Genomic DNA, 21,710 nt, shown 5'->3' with positions numbered 1-21,710 from the left:
TGTATATATTGACAGAGATAGATACAATGGGGCAAAAAAGTATTTAGTCAGCCACCGTTTGTGCAAGTTCTCCCACTTAAAATGATGACAGAGGTCTGTAATTTTCATCATAGGTACACTTCAACTGTGACAGACAGAATGTGAAAAAAAATCCAGGAATTCACATTGTAGGAATTTTAAAGAATGCATTTGTAAATTATGGTGGAAAATAAGAAAAACTCCCGTACACTAACAATACTATGAGACAAGACAAGACGAGACAAAACACACACACACACACACACACACACACACACACACACACACACACACACACACACACACACACACACACACACACACGGGCCCAAACATTCTCTGATCATACACCAGGGGCGTCGCCAGACATATTTCACTGGGGCACGTGCCCCACTGTTGATCTGCAGTGCCCCAGTAAAAATTTCACCATTAAAAAAAACGCTTCAGAGTTTTAAGTCTACATAACATAGACAACAGCGCACATACTACTTAGTATGGTAATTGATTGCTACTGTATTCACTCCACGAAACAATGAGCACATGGCTACTTAATATGGTAATTTATTCACGTGTGGATCGAGACTTCGGTTGAGAGAGAGAGAGAGGCGATGCGAATCACTGTGTGAGGTAGGTAACGTTAGCCAACAACAATTTGTTAATTACGTTATTTTGATTTTGATTTGACTCAAACTGTAACTCCTAGATGGATATCAGAAAGTTATTCACCCGCAGCAGAAAAGAAGCAGCAAGAATGAGAGATGTAAGTGAAGTCCTAGCTAGGTAGGCAACATCATTGTCTTAAGTTGATGCTAAGTTAGCTGACGTTCTTCCTTGTATCAAGACAAACATTTATTTGCTGTATGAGCTGTCGGGGTCATTTCCAATGAACATGAAACATAATGTTGGTTATTGTCTGCTGGTTCTGCATCAATGATGATTTGGAGTAAGCATGTGTGAGTTGAGTGCTTCTCAAATGGTTTATCTTCAGGAAGAAATTTTTTTTTCCATATCATCAAGTCGTGAGCCAAATTTTTAAATCATTCAAGTTTATTTCACAGAAAAATAGCACAGTAGACTTGTCTTGTTAATCGGTGTGACGTTGACTAAAATAATCTTGTTTTGTCACCAGAAAAATGGCTACAGCTAAAGCATCTGGTTTTGTTTCCAGACAAAATAGTAACATTTCTGTATTTCAATCGATCAATCAATGTTTACTTATATAGCCCTAAATCACTAGTGTCTCAAAGGGCTGCACAAACCACCACGACATCCTCGGTAGGCCCACAAAAGGGCAAGGAAAACTCACACCCAGTGGGACATCGGTGACAATAATGACCCAGTGGGACGTCGGTGACAATGATGACTATGAGAACCTTAGAGAGGAGGAAAGCAATGGATGTCGAGCGGGTCTAACATGATACTGTGAAAGTTCAATCCACAATGGATCCAACACAGTCGCGAGAGTCCAGTCCAAAGCGGATCCAACACAGCAGCGAGAGTCCCGTTCACAGCGGAGCCAGCAGGAAACCATCCCAAGCGGAGGCGGATCAGCATCGCAGAGATGTCCCCAGCCGATACACAGGCAAGCAGTACATGGCCACCGGATCGGACCGGACCCCCTCCACAAGGGAGAGTGGGACATAGAAGAAAAAGAAAAGAAACGGCAGATCAACTGGTCTAAAAAGGGAGTCTATTTAAAGGCTAGAGTATACAAATGAGTTTTAAGGTGAGATTTAAATGCTTCTACTGAGGTGGCATCTCGAACTGTTACCGGGAGGGCATTCCAGAGTACTGGAGCCCGAACGGAAAACCCTCTATAGCCCGCAGACTTTTTTTGGGCTTTGGGAATCACTAACAAGCCGGAGTCCTTTGAACGCAGATTTCTTGCCGGGACATATGGTACAATACAATCGGCAAGATAGGATGGAGCTAGACCGTGTAGTATTTTATACGTAAGTAGTAAAACCTTAAAGTCACATCTTAAGTGCACAGGAAGCCAGTGCAGGTGAGCCAGTACAGGCGTAATGTGATCAAACTTTCTTGTTCTTGTCAAAAGTCTAGCAGCCGCATTTTGTACCAACTGTAATCTTTTAATGCTAGACATGGGGAGACCCGAAAATAATACGTTACAGTAGTCGAGGCGAGACGTAACAAACACATGGATAATGATCTCAGCGTCTTTAGTGGACAGAATGGAGCGAATTTTAGCGATATTACGGAGATGAAAGAAGGCCGTTTTAGTAACGCTTTTAATGTGTGCCTCAAAGGAGAGAGTTGGGTCGAAGATAATACCCAGATTCTTTACCGTGTCGCCTTGTTTAATTGTTTGGTTGTCAAATGTTAGAGTTGTATTATTAAATAGAGTTCGGTGTCTAGCAGGACCGATAATCAGCATTTCCGTTTTTTTGGCGTTGAGTTGCAAAAAGTTAGCGGACATCCATTGTTTAATTTCATTAAGACACGCCTCCAACTAACTACAATCCGGCGTCTTGGTCAGCTTTAGGGGCATGTAGAGTTGGGTGTCATCAGCATAACAGTGAAAGCTAATACCGTATTTGCGTATGATGTCACCTAGCGGCAGCATGTAGATGCTGAAGAGTGCAGGGCCAAGGACCGAACCCTGGGGAACTCCACACGTTACCTTAACGTAGTCCGAGGTCACATTGTTATGGCAGACACACAGCATCCTATCAGTAAGATAAGAGTTAAACCAAGACAGGGCTAAGTCTGACATACCAATTCGTGTTTTGATACGTTCTAACAAAATATTATGATCGACGGTATCGAAAGCAGCGCTAAGATCAAGGAGCAGCAACATAGATGACGCATCAGAATCCATCGTTAGCAATAGATCATTAGTCATTTTTGCGAGGGCTGTCTCCGTGGAGTGATTTGCCCTGAAACCGGATTGAAAGGTTTCACATAGATTGTTAGACGCTAAGTGTTCATTTAACTGCTCCGCAACAATTTTTTCGAGGATTTTTGAAATAAAGGGAAGGTGAGACACCGGTCGGTAGTTTACCATGAGGTCAGGATCGAGGTTAGGTCTTTTAAGAAGAGGATGAATAACCGCTTTTTTGAATGCTAGGGGAACAGTGCCCGAGGAGAGTGATAAGTTTATAATATTTAGCACTGATGGACCTAATAATACAAAGAGCTCCTTGATCAGTTTCCCAGGAAGAGGGTCAAGTAAACATGTTGTCTGTTTTATTCCATTTACACGTTGTAACAATTCCTCTAATGTTATTTCCTCAAAACGAGAGAAACTATTTTGGAGGGCAGTATCCGCCATGTATACCATCGTATCTGTGTTAATAGAACCCAGTTGTAGCTGGGACGCATTGTCTTTAATCTCCTTTCTAATGACTTCAATTTTCTTACTAAAGAATTGCATAAAGTCATCAGCTGAGTGGGTTGAGCTACTGGAAGGGGTTCCTTGTTGGGTTAGCGATGCTACCGTACTAAACAAAAATTTAGGATCGTTTTTATTACGGTGGATGAGATTTGAGTAATATTTAGCTTTAGCTAAGGTAAGCATGCGTTTATAAGTTATTAAACCATCACTCCATGCTTGATGGTGCACCTCAAGTTTAGTCGTGCGCCATTTGCGTTCCAGCTTTCTACATAATAATTTCTGAGCTCTAGTTTCTTCTGTAAACCACGGGGTGCGCTTTTTTGGAGCCTTTTTTAACTTTAGCGGTGCTATGTTATCAATGGTTTCGCGCAGGGCGTCGTTAAAGTTGTTAGTGAGGTTATCAATAGAGCCCACATACTTTGGGAATGGTGCCATTACCGAGGGCAGTAGGTCAGCAAGAGTTGTCGTTGTGGCAGCATTAATGTTGCGGCTGCTATAGCAGTTATTATTATTATTAGTTTGACGAACATGCGTCTGAACCTCGAATTTTATAAGGTAATGATCGGACAATACTTTAGTATACGGGAGTATCGTAACTTTGGAAATGGTGATACCCCTGACAAGCACTAGGTCTATCGTATTACCGTTGCGATGCGTGGGTTCATTTATTATTTGTGTGAGACCACAGCTATCAATTATAGTCTGGAGCGCTACGCACGGTGGGTCCGATGGGGTATTCATATGGATATTAAAGTCCCCCATTATGATTATATTATCGGCGTGTGTCACTAGATCACCAACGAACTCTGAGAATTCATTGATAAAGTCCGAATAGGGCCCTGGGGGGCGGTAGATAACAGCCAGGTGTAGAGGCAGCGGTGTGACAGACCTCATAGTAAGCACCTCAAACGATTTATATTTATTATTTATGTTAGGACTAAGGTTAAAGTTTTCGTTAAAAATTTGGAAACGCTTCACGAATTTGCGTGTCATCCTTGCTCGCAGCTATACCGCCGTGCGGTGGGCGCGGCTTCCCTGGAGGCGACACACCGAGCGCATGGCTAATTTGCATGCGGGGGCGGGTATGAGAAACCGCCGCGGCGGTCCGGGGTCGCGCGTGCGTCTCCGCGAAAACCGACGCGGTGGAGAGACCGCGGGCGACGCGGCACGGGGGGAAAGTGCGGCGCGGGGGCCGCTCCGCGCCGGAAGCGCAAGCCCGAAGATCCGGCGGGTTTTTTGCTGCAGGGGCCATGCTAATCTTCTCTGTATCGTTCCAATTTTAGTATGTGTGTTACCGAAGTAACATTGTGTTACTTATTATTACTATTATTATTATTATTATTATTACTTATACTTAGTATTTGCTTTCAGAAAGATGGCTGAAAATATCGGGTTTTGTTGCCCCATTTAGATTTCTTTTAAATATATTTCCATGTGTGTCCTGAGTCCTCCTCCAACTTGTTAGTCGGTTTGACTTTTGCTAAAATACTCACTAATAGTCACTAGAAAAAAGGCTAAAATAATCTGGTTTTGTTGCCACAATTTGATTTTTTTCTCCCTAAACTTTTTTTTTTTCATGCACACGTGACTGCGACTCACTGAAAATGACACACAATCCACTTTTATGTCACGACCCAGCAGTTGGGAACCACTGGTCAACTGTATAACAGTTACTGTAATATTTCCATGTCTGTCCAGAGTGATTGACCACTTTGCAAAAATGAAAAGGAGACGTTACAGTTTACTTCTCAGAAAATGATTCCCTGAACAGACACACAACAGTTGTTCATTTATTCTACTACTGTGGCTTTATTGTTTTGTGTATATTTGATAGTTTTGTGTATCTGAAATAGGATTCGCCACATTGCCATAAATGGAAATTAAATAATATAAAAGAACCCAGAGATGTAGAGGTGCTTTATTTAAAAATATTCATTGCTCTTCCTTTTTGCTTTTACCAGTAGCAGTTTAGAAGTAGGTCAAATGCATTAGTTAATTTCAGGTGGTTAATCAAAGATCCATACAACATCATCTGATATGATTTCATAGTTTAAAGCACTATTTATGTATTTCTTATGATAAATAAGTGCTAAAAATGTTTTTGCTTGCGCGCTTTGCAAGCTCAAATGAATTATTTGTGCCCCAGGTGTGCCCCAGTACAGTATTAGGTCTAGTGACGCCCCTGCCATACACCTCTCTCCCATCGCTCTGTGCTGAGGGCATCACTCTCTTTCCTCCTCCTACTTCTCCAGTACTTCTTTTTTAAACAGTGTTTTAAATTGAATCAGGCTAAAACACATTTTTAACTTGTCCTATAAGTTGTTCCACAGACTGACTCCATGCAGTGAAATGCACTTTGATTTTAAAGTGGTTCTAAATTTAGGCAAATATAATTTATTGTTTCCTCTTAAACTGTAACTATGGTGATCATCTCTGTCATGGAATAAGTTCTGTATATTGGATGGTAGAGAGTTTTGGGATGCCCTAAACATAATTTGAGCAGTTTTAAACTTGATCACACTGTTCAGTTTAAGTTGCTTTAAGTCCATAAATAGTGGGTTTGAATGATGTCTGTAGTGAACATTGGACACAATCCTGATAACCTTTTTCTGCAGAGTGACTAAAGGCTGTAAATGTGAAGTATAACAATTTCCCCAGACTTCAACACAATAGTTAAAATATGACATAATAAATGAATGATACAAAAACAACAGAGCATTGGTGTTCAACAAATGACAACACATTTGGCAACTTTTGTCCTCAGGTAACTTATATGAGGCTTCCATGAGATATTTTTATCTATCACCACTCCTAAGAAAGAATTGTGTTGAACATATTCTATTGGTGTATCATCAAAAACAATCCTGATCGGTATATTACTTTTGCGATTACTAAAGACCATTATTTTGGTCTTCTTTAAATTCAGAGACAATTTGTTCATATTAAACCAAGTTTTTAACTTCATCATCTCCTCAATTACAGAGGCCAGAAGTTGCTTCTTCACATCATCACCTGCACATGTGATTGTTGTATCATCAGCAAAGAGGATGAACTTCAGCAGCGTTGAAGCCTCCAGTTACAGTCTGATCCACAATGTTACAGAATATGTTGTCAATAAGTGTGGTGCTGTGTGTTGGGATTCTTGTGGCTCGTGTTATAAGCGGGAATAAGCCCAATGAGAACATGGTGTCAATAAATTCTGCTGTGTGATTATGTTTATTAGGATTCAAAAGGTTGATATTAAAGTCACTGCATACTATATATTTTTTGTTTCTCTTAAATAATTTTTCCATCCATTCATTAAATATTTTCAAGTTGGATCATGGTGTCCGATAAACGCAGCTTACAATAATGTGTTTCCCATTTGAAAATGATAATTCCACAGTGATGCATTCAAAGAGTTCCTCAACAGCTAAAAACATATCATTTACAATACTATAGTTGATATTTTTGTCCACATACAGAGCCACACCTCCTCCTCTCTTAGTTTTACGGTTGGTGCAAAACATTTCATACCCATTTAATTCAAAGTCATTACATGTATTCTCATTCATCCATGTCTCTGAAATATCTATAATATTAAATGGAGATTTGAATTGACTCAAATAGTCCTGGATATCATCAAAATGAAAGTATAGACTCCTGCTGTTAAAATGTACTAGAGATATGTTATCATCTTGCATAAATGTTTTATCAAATGTGACAGTATAATATATGCAATCATTGTTGGTGTGAGCATTTATGTCTGGATCCATTTCGATCATAAATCTTTGTGATTTATAGTTGATGTGGTCTGAGAAATGGATTGATTCCAAATTTTATGTAGTTTATCAAATCTTCATTCTCCTCCATTTCAGAGGAGAATTCACTATCAGAACCAAGCTTCCATGGGGCCCTAAGCAAAATTTGATTTTGGGGCCCTCTATTTCTGCCAAGGATATTGATTGTTGATCATTCACACCTACTATAAACTCATTGCGGCTCTGGCAGTGTTGTTTACATTATCCTATTGTCTGCCTGGCATGTCTTTACAGATGACATGTCATTTATAAACATATGGGGGTGGCCCAGTTAAGAACATAAATAATACCAATGAATGAACGAATGATGTCCAGAGTGCCACATATGGTTCCTAATCTTAAAATGTTGAAAGCATTCAGCTGCAAGAGTGGCCTGGAGTTGAACAGTCCAAGTGATAAAGCTTTGTATTTACAGAAAAAGTTTGAGTTTGACTTTATTTGGAACATGCAAACATACAACATGATACATTACAAATTCCAGTTTCTCTTTTCAACATGTTCGAAAAGGAGTAGGAAGAAGCAGAGCTTATTAAATCCTACCCCTTTTCTTTTACATCACAGTTGCTAAAACTTTTGTTCACTTCCTGTTCTCAATGTATTCACAATATACTCCATAAGTAATCACAATAAAAATAAATAAATAACTGGTGAAGTAAGTTATATTCCATACGATGAGATAGGTAAGATTATTTTGAGAATGAAAGAATGGATGGATGAATAAATTCAGAATGTTTATCATGATTCTTCTTTTTTGTACTTTGTAAACACTTTAAGTTTGAAGATTTCTTGAAGTGGATCATATTAGTACATTGTTTGATTTCTATGCTTAATCCATTCCATAATTTAATTCCACATACTGATACACTGAAGGTCTTAAGTGTTGTACGTGCGTACAAATGTTTTACATTCACTAAGATTATATTTCTCCTCTTTTGTTGGGAATAATTGTTGTATATTCTTGGGTAGCAGGTTATAGTTTGCTTTGTGTATAATTTTAGCTGTTTGCAATTTCACTATGTCGGGGAATTTCCATCCATCCATCCATCCATCATCTTCCGCTTATCCGAGGTCGGGTCGCGGGGGCAGCAGCCTAAGCAGGGAAGCCCAGACTTCCCTATCTCCAGCCACTTCGTCTAGCTCTTCCCGGGGGATCCCGAGGCGTTCCCAGGCCAGCCGGGAGACATAGTCTTTCCAACGTGTCCTGGGTCTTCCCCGTGGCCTCCTACCAGCTGGACGTGCCCTAAACACATCCCTAGGGAGGCGTTCGGGTGGCATCCTGACCAGATGCCCGAACCACCTCATCTGGCTCCTCTCGATGTGGAGGAGCAGCGGCTTTACGTTGAGCTCCTCCCGGATGGCAGAGCTTCTCACCCTATCTCTAAGGGAGAGCCCCGCCACCCGGCGGAGGAAACTCATTTCGGCCGCTTGTACCCGTGATCTTATCCTTTCGGTCATGACCCAAAGCTCATGACCATAGGTGAGGATGGGAACGTAGATCGACCGGTAAATTGAGAGCTTTGCCTTCCGGCTCAGCTCCTTCTTCACCACAACGGATCGATACAACGTCCGCATTACTGAAGACGCCGCACCGATCCGCCTGTCGATCTCACGATCCACTCTTCCCCCACTCGTGAACAAGACTCCTAGGTACTTGAACTCCTCCACTTGGGGCAGGGTCTCCTCCCCAACCCGGAGATGGCACTCCACCCTTTTCCGGGCGAGAACCATGGACTCGGACTTGGAGGTGCTGATTCTCATTCCGGTCGCTTCACACTCGGCTGCGAACCGATCCAGTGAGAGCTGAAGATCCCGGCCAGATGAAGCCATCAGGACTACATCATCTGCAAAAAGCAGAGACCTAATCCCGTGGCCACCACGGGGAATTTCAGTATCTTTGATTCAATAAATAAAGGGTTTGTATGTTCTCTATATTCAACATTATGTATTATTCTAACTGATCTTTTTTTGTAACACTGTTGGTGAATGAAGTGTACTTTTGTAATATTTTTCCCATATTTCTACACATTGTAACTCAGATATGGTAACACTAGTGAGTAGTAGAGAATATGAAGTGAGTTTTGGTCTAGAACATATTTAGCTTTATTCATTAATGACGTGTTTCTTGCTTTCATATCATTGTTCCATCCATCCATCATTTCTTTAATTTATTCTTTCAATTCTTCTTTCATTTCTTTAATGTCTTTTTTAAATTCATGGAGTATTTTTTGTAGTACCCCTTCTTGATTCCCATCATGTCCTGTGTCCAGTCTCAAATCTTGTTCCCAGCTGTGTCCTGTGTCGGCTGACACCGAGCGTTTCGGGATTTCTTGTGTCTTAACGGCAGTTGCTTTAGCGACTTGCGGCACTTATAACTTGTGTGTTTCAACAAATTCGCACCTCTCGCCTTTCAGAGATCAATGTGAGGTATCAGCCAGTCAACTTGTATCACTCTGCGACGTTGGAAGCACTTTAAAACAGCTGTAAACTCGCCGTAGCCTTTGGTTGCTAGGCAACCGCTTTGAATTGCGGCAAGACGCTGATGGCTTCCTTCTAGACTCTAAAGGCTCTTACAACTTGTCTTATTTCAGCATATCAGTACCTATACACTGACCAAAATCAGGTCGAAGATGCCAGGTGACTCTCCCGTGGCTGTGATCGCAAATCAGTGGTCAAAAACTTCAGACTTAACAAAAACTCCGGTAGCAAAAGCGGAGCCTTTTTCTTAGCGTCCTTTCTCATTGACAGGAAGTGTTATCTTGTCTCATCAGTCTTGAACATATTAGTCTTTAATTACTAGTTTATATTATTAGTTAATTGTTCATATTTAATGTTTACTTTGTACAAACACAGCGGAGTCAACTGAAGTTAAATTCCATTGCTTTTGGGGGCCCCCTGGTGGCCGCGGGGCCCTAAGCAAGCGCTTAGTTCGCTTATGCCTTGGGCCGGCTCTGATCAGAACTATAGCAGATCGAATTATTTCAGAAACATGAAAAAAGGAAGACGGTGTGTGATCATGGTCAGGTAAATTTTTCCTTCGTTAATGAAACATGAACAAGAAGAGAGGGCATGGTCAAGGAGTGTGGGCCACAGACACACAATACAAGCATGCACACAATAACTGGACCATTAAAACAAACACATTAACAAAATCTCATCCACACACACAGAAACATACACCCACACATAGCAGGCAATAAAATAAACATGAAAAACAATAAGCTCCCCCCAAGAGCTAAAATATCCATCCATCCATTTCTACCGCTTATTCCCTTTCGGGGTCGCGGGGGGCGCTGGCGCCTATCTCAGCTACAATCGGGCGGAAGGCGGGGTACACCCTGGACAAGTCGCCACCTCATCGCAGGGCCAACACAGATAGACAGACATTTACACTCACATTCAAACACTAGGGCCAATTTAGTGTTGCCAATCAACCTATCCCCAGGTGCATGTCTTTGGAAGTGGGAGGAAGCCGGAGTACCCGGAGGGAACCCACGCAGTCACGGGGAGAACATGCAAACTCCACACAGAAAGATCCCGAGCCTGGATTTGAACCCAGGACTGCAGGAACTTCGTATTGTGAGGCAGACGCACTAACCCCTCTTTCACCGTGAAGCCCGCTTCTAAATATCCGATCGCAAAAGTAGTTGTTAATATCACTTCTTTAGTTTTTTTTTTTTTTTTTTTTAACTTTTGCTTCTAAATATCCGATCGCAAAAGTAAAAAACTAAAGAAGTGATATTAAAAAAAAAAAAAAAAAAAAAAAAAAATATATATATATATATATCCATCCATCCATTTTCTACCGCTTATTCCCTTATATATATATATATATATATATATATACATACACATACACACACATGTATGAGGTGTGGTAAGTATCACGTATTTAATATGGAACCACTTCAAAATGCAAAAATTGTTTCCTAACTAATTCCCATTCATCACACCATTTTCGTAGTTATAGGTTCGGAATAATACACACACAAAAAAAACCCTCATATATCTTCTATGTGTACAAAATAATATTGTGCTTTAGTAAAAAAATAAAAAATATAAACAGTCACTTGGCAACATGACACGTCAACGACTCAGGAAGTAAACAGATCCATGCCTGTCTCCAGCACAGATGCAGGACGAAAAAGTCTCACTGAAGAAATATCAAACAAAAATAGTCTTACCAAGTGTCTTATGTCCATGTCTCTGTGTGGGTACCCCAAAATTTAGCGGAGTTTATGAAGCTGCGGAGATAAACTTTGCAGCATCTGTTGGATTGTCAAAAAAGTGTTGTTGGGAGCCTTTGAAGAGTTTGATTGTTGCTGGATAGATGAGAAAAGCTTCAAAGCCAGCTTTTCGAGCGCTGTACATCGTGGAGTAGCAGGGTCGTCTCAGCTTAGTCGTCGCGTCACTGTAGTCTGGGGCAAAGTGAACGGCGTTCCCGGAGAGCTGAAGAGGATGTTTCCTAGCCTTGTTCAGGATGCGATCCCTATCCGTGCACCGTAGACACCTCACAATTATCGTCCTGGGACGGGCAGATTGGCACGGGGGGCCGATGCGATGGGCCCGCATGAGCTTCGGAGGATTAGCAGCCAAGGCAGGCAACCACTTGGGGATGTTGGCGGACAGGTAAGACAACAAGTTATTTCCTTCTTCGCCTTCCTTGATGTTAATTATTCTAATGTTCTCCCTCCTGCTTCTGTCCTCGAGATCTGTCATTTTTTCTCAATCTGCGTGAGCGTTCTGGAGAAATTGAGCATAGCGTCCTCATTGCCATGGACTCGTGTTTCAATAGAAGACACCTCATTGCGGACAGTTTCTATGTCGGCAGCGTGCTTTGATAAAGTGTCTTGAATTGAGCCAAGTTGATCCCCCAATCCCTGGAAACGCTTTTTGGATCTATCCTTAGCCTCATTGAAACATTTCCTGAGTAGAGTCTCAAGGTAGGCCTCAGTGACGACAGGTGTTTGAGACGAGGACGATCCCGGTTCCATTGTTGCCTTTTTCATTGAAAATTTGTAGCGTGTTTGTGAAAAATGAGGAAAGCGTTGTTCATAAAAGAGAGGAAAAAAAAGTTATGGCAGAAATCCAAGTAGCTTAGAGTTTTTTAGAGCATGCACATGGGCGCTTCAGTTTTTGACGTACTCTACTCCGCCATATATATATAAATAAAAGAAATAGTTGGATTTCAGAAGGCACCTATCAAATACACAGGAATAAAAACACAGTTTTTCTACTAACTGTACTGTGCTTGCAGGCAACTAAAAAAACAACAACACTTACCTTTCACTATTCGAGTAACGTCACTTCTGAGTTTCCAGAAGATGGCGCCAGTATGTGCTTTGCCCTGCCGTCTCTCGCTGTCAGCTCTGTCCGTTTTTGTGTTTGCATGTCCTCCAGCTCCTGCTGAATTTCGGGAGATTTTCGGGAGACATTTTTTTCCGGGAGAGGCGCTGAATTCCGGGAGTCCCCCGGAAAATCCTAAAGGGTTGGCAAGTATGGGTACTTTCCTGGCCCGCCTGCAGTCCAGACCTGTCTCCCATTGAAAATGTGCGGCGCATTATGAAGCGTAAAATACGACAGCGGAGACCCCGGACTGTTGAACGACTAAAGCTCTACAAAAAACAACAATGAGAAAGAATTCCCCTTTCAAAGCTTCAACAATTAGTTTCCTCAGTTCCCAAACGTTTATTGAGTGTTATTAAAAGAAAAGGTTATGTAACACAGTGGTGAACATGCCCTTTCCCAACTACTTTGGCACATGTTGCAGCCATGGAATTCTAAGTTAATTATTATTTGCAAAAAAAAAATAAAGTTTATGAGTTTGAACATCAAATATCTTGTCTTTGTAGAGCATTGAACTGAATATGGGTTGAAAAGGATTTGCAAATCATTGTATTCCGTTTATATTTACATCCAACACAATTTCCCAACTCATATGGAAACGGGGTTTGTAAATAACTATTTAACCACTGTTTGGAAACACCTATTATGCCATAGTTTTACAATTTATGAGGATATTGAGATAGGATGTGAGAAAAATGTCTGATGTGGTCGAGGTGAGTTTGTAAACGAATATAATAAAAATGAATTTTAGGTCGTTTAACTTTAAGGTGTAGTCTAACATTTTTAGGTTGGACTTTTTTATTTTTATTTAGACATTGCATTGCACCATGCGTCTGGGTGGTGAGCTAAGATAGGATAATGGCATAATAAGGAGGCACACCAAATCTCAACAGCTTTCAGTTAGCTATAGACTTTTAATAGTATAATGCGAATAACTATAACCCTTACAACAGTTTGCTTTAAATAGTGTTGAATAATAACTATAAATAAAAGCCTAGATTAATAACTATAATAAGAGTCGAAATGTAAAGTGTTATAAATTGAATAATTTACATAAAATGTAGGGTTGTTATCGCTAAGGGGCCCCCTACCCTAATACCACCCTCCAGTAGTCCACAGAGGCTGATAAGACTTTCATTGACCTCAAACATGACCTGTCCTCCACCGCTGCTCTTGCTGTGCTTGACTATCAGCTGACCTTTTTCTAGGATGTGTCTGGAAGTGATAGTACTACACAGTCCCTTTTTCAGAAACAGAAGGGGGAGGAGGTGAGGGTGGATTCAGACTCCTTACAACAAAATCGACAATCATCCGACTCTGACACATTTCATAGTTTTAACAATTTTCAGTTCAAAAAACATAAAGTCAAGTTTAGAAGTGGTAATAAAATCATTGACTAAAAATGATTTGTTATTCAGAGACCCGACATTGAGCAGACCCATCCTGATGGTGTTATTGACAGGCTTCGATGTTGGCTTAGATTTGGAGAGAATAGGAATGAGATTGTTTAGGTTAGCAGGGTGGCTAAGTTTCCCAATGTTTACTCTCTTGGTTGTCACAACAGGAATGTAGAAGGTTCCATTATTTGATGCAGGCATCACTGTTGTCAGGGCGAGGCGGGGTTTGCTGTAAGGGGCAGGGGGAGTAGTTTTAACATTTTACAGCGGGTAAAAAGTTATAACTAAATTTCATTTTAAAATAACAATTTTGCATATCTATAGTGGTTTAGTAGATTAATTTGGTATATGGAGGAGGTGAGGACACATCTGTGTATAGTTTATGATTTCATTGATATGATCAATCAGGAAAATGGGAAAAGGAACTTACTGACTTGTGTTGACGATTACAGTGTTTGGCTGGAAGCAACCCCAACCTCAAAAGAGGATGCAAAATCAATAATTAAATGGCTTGTTAATGACCTAATAGCCCGACATTGTTTCCCCAAAAAGATAAGGTCAGACAACGGCACCCCTTTTAAAAAAGCTCACTTAACCTTGGTCGAAAAGGCTCTCGGACTAGAACACAGGTTTGGTTCGGTGTACCCTCCTCAGTCCCAAGGTAAGGTCGAGAGAATGAACAAGAATCAAAACAAATTGGCTAAAATCTGTGCACAGACCATATGAATTTGATTGACATGGTGCCATTAGCGTTAATGATCATTCGAATGTCCCTGAATAAAACTGTTTTTACGGCCTTTGAATGTTTCACCCTATGAACTGCATAAAGATCAGCCCTTCCCAGGACCAGCAGCTCCCCTGGAAGGAGGAATCAGCGTAAGACCAAAATGGTATGTTTACAAAATGCAGAATTATGTGCCAGTTCCTCTGTGCAGATTCGAGGATGACAGCCCGCCACTCCAAATTCCCTTCCGCCCGCTGAGAATGGGTCAAGATCAAGGTCATCAAGCACAAGAGGACGGAGCCCAGGTGGACCGGTCCCTTCAAAGTTGTGGAACGGACGTCTCACGCCCTTTGACTGGCTGATCTCCAGTAGATGCCACTGCCGCCATCGCCACATCACCTGCCCCACTCGACCCCCTAGCAGAACTTACACACATAGTCTCACAGTCCAGAAGAAGACGCCGAAGGAGATCTTCCCCCGTTGAGCTGCCGTCTACCGTCGTGTAGATCTACCAGACCTGCTCAACTGCTGTATCATATATCCTTACTTGAGACCAACCTATGTACTCGATGTTTTACAACTTCTCTTACTTGTTTTCAGCATAACTATTGGTGTCGGTACAATAAGTGAAAAGTTTGATGTTGATCCCCGTTTCGTTACTTAAATTACTCTGAATTTGATAGACGGAAGGCAGGATGTTACACCCAGCAGTATTTCCTGACAGACTGGTACTTAGGCTTGTTGTAATGTCCTTGTTCCTTCCTTCCCAACGACAGTGACTGACAAGTGTCTTAGAACATATGGCGGACTTGACATAGACTGGATCAAGGGGGACAGAAAGACTTACTTCTTTTGACCTGTGCAGTGTGATTGATTGCGAGGGACATAGTAGCCATTACTGTGGTAGTAACCTCTATCTTTGTTACGACCCAACCCTGAGCTATTGGTGTCAGAAGAAGAATACATACTTTAGGGCAGTGGTTCTCAAATGGGGGTACTCGTACCCCTGTGGGTACTTGAAGCTATGCCAAAAGGTACGTGGTATTTTTTTTAAATATTCTAAAAATAGCAAAAATTGAAAAATCCTTTATGAATATATTTATTGAATAATACTTTGACAAAACATGAATGTAAGTTCATAAACTGTGAAAAGAAATGCAACAATGCAATATTCAGTGTTGACAGCTAGATTTTTTGTGGACATGTTCCAAAAATATTGATGTTAAGGATTTATTTTTTTGTGAATAAATGTTTTGAATTAAGTTCATGAATCCAGATGGATCTCTATTACAATCCCCAAAGAGGGCACTTTAAGTTGATGATTACTTCTCTGTGTAGAAATCGTTATTTATAATTGAATCACTTGTTTATTTTTCAACAAGTTTTTAGTTAATTTTCTATATTTTTTTCCAAATAGGTCAAGAAAGACCACTACAAATGAGCCATATTTTGCACTGTTATACAATTTTAATAAATCAGAAACTGATGACATAGTGATGTATTTTTCTTCTTTATCTCTTTTTTTTTACCAAAAATGCTTTGCTCTGATTAGGGGGTACTTGAAATAAAAAAATGTTCACAGGAGGTACATCACTGAAAAAACGTTGAGAACCACTGCTCTAGGGGGCTGGTGCCCCTGGTGGAAGCAGGTAACCCGCTACAAAGGGCATTGGAATCTCACTAGCCCCTATTTTTACATCAAAACTATTCAGGAAGGGATGATGACCTTTCAGAGGAATTTTGATCGTTCCCAGAACCCCCTCGCCCGTACAATTGCCAATGTGGGTGTCATGCCCAATTGGCCCAGTCCGTTTTATGTTGTGTTGGGGGTTGACAAGACTGGTACAGTGTGTTAGCGGGCCTGGCTCGCAGGGTGTAGTGATGCGTCTAGTGCAGCATGCTAGAGAAACGTTGTATATAGGGATGCATGTGACGCATAGCTCCTGCCGCTGACCAACCTAGCTGGGTGAAGGAAGCCAAATGCGTAAGCCTTCCGAGGTCAGTACATAGCATCTCCTTCACCAAGACCCCTCACCTTGCCTCCTCGTGGCAGCACATGGTAACTGGAGTATTGCGACTTCAGGCTAAAAGGTAGGGTATCGACCCGCTGCCTTGCGAGTAAGTCGAGGAAGACAAATGCTAGGGGAGCACACCCTGAGAGAAAAGCACCGTGATGGAGGCACACGTAGGCGGGCCATGACGGACTGATGGTCCTTGCGGCCTCCTGCAGCTGTGAAGAGGTGCTGGTTGTCCTGGGTTTCCCCCTTGCTACTAGGCTCCATCTCTTTGTGGCGAAGATAGTGCGGCTGGGAACTGTGAACCCCCAGAGGCACTTAAAAAGTATCACCGCACAGGTCTCTGCTTCTGACCTTGGTGGATCCAGAACTGCAATTGGATTCTAAAGCACAAAGTCTGACGGCATCAGGATGTCTGATAACGGGGGCAGGTTAGAATGAACCGGGAGCCTCTAGTCAGATCCCTGCACGTCAGCGATGCAGGGATATAATGGTCGCTATCAGCTGGGAATTGAGTGGCAGCTGATTTCGGCAGACCCCTGTATGACTGAGCAGCCCTATTTAGGAGCCACACTGATCACCCCAAAATTGGGGAAAGGCCTAGAAAAGGTGGCCTAAACATTGCTCACTCTTCACACCCTGGGTAGGATACCGCACCTACCGGGACATTCCACTACCGCGGTCAAAATACAAAAAGTAAACAAGTCCCCCTGAAATTGGCTACATGGAGCATTAGAACCCTCCCGGACCACAATCCTGACAGGCCGCAAAGAAGAACTGCGCTTGTTGCTGCTGAGCTCAGACATTATGGAATTGACATTGCCGCCTTGAGTGAGACCAGACTTCTGGATGAGGGATCTCTAAAAGAAGAAGGCCAGGGTTATACCTTTTTCTGGAAGGGTTACCATACAGAAGGACTGCATCACCATGGTGTTGGTTCGGCAATAAAAAACAGCCTGCTACCCAGTTTCACTGAAACACCTACCGGCGTAAGTGAAAGACTCATGTCTGTCCGTATTTCCCTTGCAAAACACCACTATGCAACTCTTCTCAGTGCCTATGCACCAACTCTACCATCCGAGAATGAGGCAAAGGACCGTTTCTACCAGGAACTAGATGAGGCCCTACAGCGCATCCCTAGCAGTGACAAAATCTTCCTGCTTGGTGATTTTAATGCCAGGGTGGGGAAAAACCACCTCATATGGAAAGGAGTTTTTGGGAAGCATGGTATCGGGAAGATCAACAGCAATGGCATGAGGCTACTCAGTCTCTGTGCTGAGCATGACCTGATAATCACCAACACAATCTTCCAACAGAAAAATAAACACAAGGCTTCCTGGATGCACCCAAAATCCAAGCAATGGCATCTTCTGTATTACATCATCGTGAGACGCAATGACACCAAGGACGTGCACATCACCCGTGCAATGTGAGGTGCTGACTGCTGGACTGACCACCGCATGATTATCTCCAAGTTGCGAGCGTCAGTACATCCCCCTGTTCGTCCCCGAAAAACTGGCAAGAAGCAGTTGGACTGTGCCCGACTTGAAGCAGACGAGGCCCGGAACAGCCTTCGATCCTCCATTGCAGGAAAGCTGCAGGAACTCGACCCCTTCCTGAGCCCTGAAGGCAGTGTTGATGACAACTGGACCAAGCTTAGCTCAAAGCTCTGAGGATCTAGCCGAGTCTATTGGCTACCGCCGTAGGAGGCATCAGGATTGGTTTGACGAAAACTCAGAATCCATCAGAACCATACTGAACACCATGTACAAGTCCCATAACGCAGCCCTGAACAAACCTACATCTGTCAGGCTAAAGCAGCACTAAAGAACATCGAGGAAGGAGGTACAGCTTGTCCTACGAAAACTGAAAAATGACTGGTGGACTGCCAAGGCTTAAGAAATCGAACATTTTGCAGTGAAAAACGACATGCACAACTTCTATAATGCTGTGAAAACCATCCATGGCCCCAGGAACTCATCTGTCTCACCTGTGAAGTCGTCTGATGGTTTAACCCTCATAAAGAACCAGAAATAAGTTGTTGACAGATGGGCAGAACCCTTCCAGACACTTTTAAACCAACCTGCCACCTCTGATCTGGCAGTGCTGGGTGAGCTGCCCCGCTACCCAACTATTGAAGAACTGGATCTTCCGCCAACCTTCTCTGAAGTCTGGCCTGCAATTAGGTCACTTAAGAACAACAAGACCCCTGGCCTAGATGGCATCCCTGCAGAGATTCTTAATCAGAGAGGCTATCTCTGTATCAGAGCAATTTTCCACTACATTGCTGATTTATGGAAGCGCGGAGCAGTCCCCCAACAAAGGTGGGATGCAAATGTCGTAACCATATATAAAGGGAAAGGTGAAAAGTCTGTCTGTGACAGTAGTAGAGGAATATCCCTCCTGTCTGCTGCCGGCAAGGTTCTTGCCAAAGTGATGCTGTCAAGACTCATACGAAGCGTAACAGAACACCTGTTGCCTGATTCTCAATGTGGCTTCAGGAAAAATCGCAGCACTGTTGACATGATTTTCACTACACGCCAGCTACAAGAGAAGTGTCTGGAGCAACATCAAGATCTGTACATGGCGTTTGTGGACCTATCAAAGGCCTCGATACAGTCAACAGAGACTTGCTCTGGGCGGTCTTTCTCAGGGTTGGTTGCCCGCGGAAGTTTGTAAACATCCTGCAAAGTTTTCACGAGGGGATGATGGCTCAGGTAACAACAGGAGGACAGGAGTCTAGGCCTTTCAAGGTATCCACAGGTGTCAGACAGGGTTGTGTACTTGCACCTGTGCTATCTAACATCTTCCTCATGAGTGTCACCTGGCTACTGCACAAAGAAGTTGAGGGAAGCAGTGGTGTGTTGGTGGATTACAGGTTGGATGGAAGCTTATTTGACATCAGAAGACTGCAGGCAGCTACCAAGGTCAAAACTGTGAACATTACAGTATGCTAATGATTGTGCCTTCGTGGCACATACATCAGATGCTCTGCAGCCGACGCTAACAGCTGCTGTGAAGGCCTATAGTAGACTGGGTCTCACTGTGAACACTGTAAAGACGGAAGTACTCTGCCAGTGGAACTCCCCTCCGCCAACTCAACCACCATCACCTGTCTTTAACATCGATGACAAGCCCCTAGCAATAGTCCCTGACTTCAAATATCTTGGGAGCATCCTCTCCGAAAACTGCAACATGGACAATGATGTTCAAAATCAAATATGGTCTGCCTCAGCCTCCTTTGGTAGACTGCTTAAGAGGGTGTATGTGAACAAAGACCTCAGCATACGTACCAAGGTGGCAGTCTACCAAGCCATCTGTGTCTCCACACTATTATACGGCTGTGAAGCTTGGACCCTGTATCGCCACCACATCCAACAGCTGGAGAACTTTCACATCAAATGTCTTCAGCGGATCCTTGGGCTGACATGGCATGATCGTGTGCCACACACGGAGGTCCTTAGCAAAACTGGTACGAAGAGCACGGAGGCCACTTTTCTCAAGTACCAATTGCGATGGACCGGCCACACCATCAGAATGCCTGTTGATAGACTTCCGCGACAACTCATCATGGCCAGAGATCTGTAGGAAGCCAAAAGCGGAGATATAAGGACCAACTGAAAATAACTCTCAAGAGGTGTGGAATACAACACACACAGCTGGAAAGTTCTGCCTCAGATCGCCCTCTCTGGAGGCAACTTTGTCATGAAGGCCTTCAACATTTTGAAGAGGAGAGAAGAGCAGCAAGGGAAGGGAAACGCCAGATGAGGAAGATGGGCCCTGCAGCCAAGACCACAACAAACACTATCTTCATATGCCCCCATTGCAATAGACCACGTGGCTCTCGTATTGGACTTTTTAGTCACCTCAAAACCCACCAATAGAAGAAGTGGAAATCATCATCGGATACGATGGACTACCAAAAACATAGACTCTAAAGAGATTATTAAAATTAATGTCCTTGAGAGGGCGTCAACTACCTCTGCAGCACCTAAAGTGTCACTCCACCTCGGTGACGTTTCAAAGGCTCACATCTGTGTATACTATTTACATCACCACTGAATACCTGGTAGCTTTGACCCTAGGAGCGGTGCAGGCAACCTGTGGCTCAGGTGGATGACTAACTTGGCCAAGAGCCAAAATATGGGTGATTGTGTTGCTTGTTCTGCTGAACGTCCCTTTCCCCACACTTACCCCGCCCCTTTTAAGTTGACGGACAGAGATGGCTCAAACTGCCTTATCTCCTTGTTTTCTGAGCCCACGCCGCCAGGGTGCGATTTGTTGGCTAGTGTGTACCCTCCTGTTGACAATTCCACCCGACTTCTTCCCTTTGTGGCCCAAACGCTAAATTACATGTGTTTTCAATTCACAGGACCCTCTTCAACCCCCAACAAATTGGGTGACATTGACCCTTCCTGGTGCACCACACTGATAGATGGCTCCAAAATAGGCCCTTGGGCATGGGCTGACTGATTCTGGTATTGTGGGGAGCACAGACTGTACATTAGAATCCCCACGTCAGCCGTTGGGCTTTGTGCTATGGTTAGACTGGTGACCCCACTCACCCTAGTGGGTACCAAATTAACACTCCTTGGAACTCTTGTTTCAGCGGCCTCTCTAACTTCCCGCCGACACCGCCATGTTCTATCTAGGAGGAGAGCAACGGGTTTCTTTGATTTGATGAGAAACCCTGATGGTGTTTACTTTGATGCAATAGGGCAACCAAGGGGGTCCCCACACAAAATAAATTGTGGTGTGAATCTGGTGCAGATTTCGAGAACCTTCCTGTCATTGGTAATATTTTCCCTGTGACTGCTACTAAAAATGTAGAACGCATAAACTATGTTTTTTATAATCTGTGGAGACTGACCAACCTGACTCAGGATGCTGTTGACGGACTTGCTGAACAACTTGCCCCGACCTCCCTCATGGCCATCCAGAACCGCATAGCCCTTGACCGCATCCTAGCCAAGGAAGAAGGTGTGTGTGCAATGTTTGGTGACCAATGCTTTACCTTCATTCCAAACAACACCGCCCCAGATGACTCGGTCCAGAGGG

General features: G+C 42.9%; 1 pseudogene; it reads right to left on the bottom strand.

Annotated features, from left to right (window-relative positions):
- Positions 1 to 4,613: 4,613 nt before the first annotated feature.
- LOC133548365 (U6 spliceosomal RNA) lies at positions 4,614 to 4,678 on the bottom strand (annotated as a pseudogene).
- Between the last annotated feature and the right edge of the window lie 17,032 nt (positions 4,679 to 21,710).

This window comes from Nerophis ophidion, linkage group LG02, assembly GCF_033978795.1.
Source record: "Nerophis ophidion isolate RoL-2023_Sa linkage group LG02, RoL_Noph_v1.0, whole genome shotgun sequence".
NCBI lineage: Eukaryota > Metazoa > Chordata > Actinopteri > Syngnathiformes > Syngnathidae > Nerophis > Nerophis ophidion.
The sequence above is the reverse complement of the archived record's forward strand: the minus strand, read 5'-3'. Positions and strand labels throughout refer to the sequence as shown.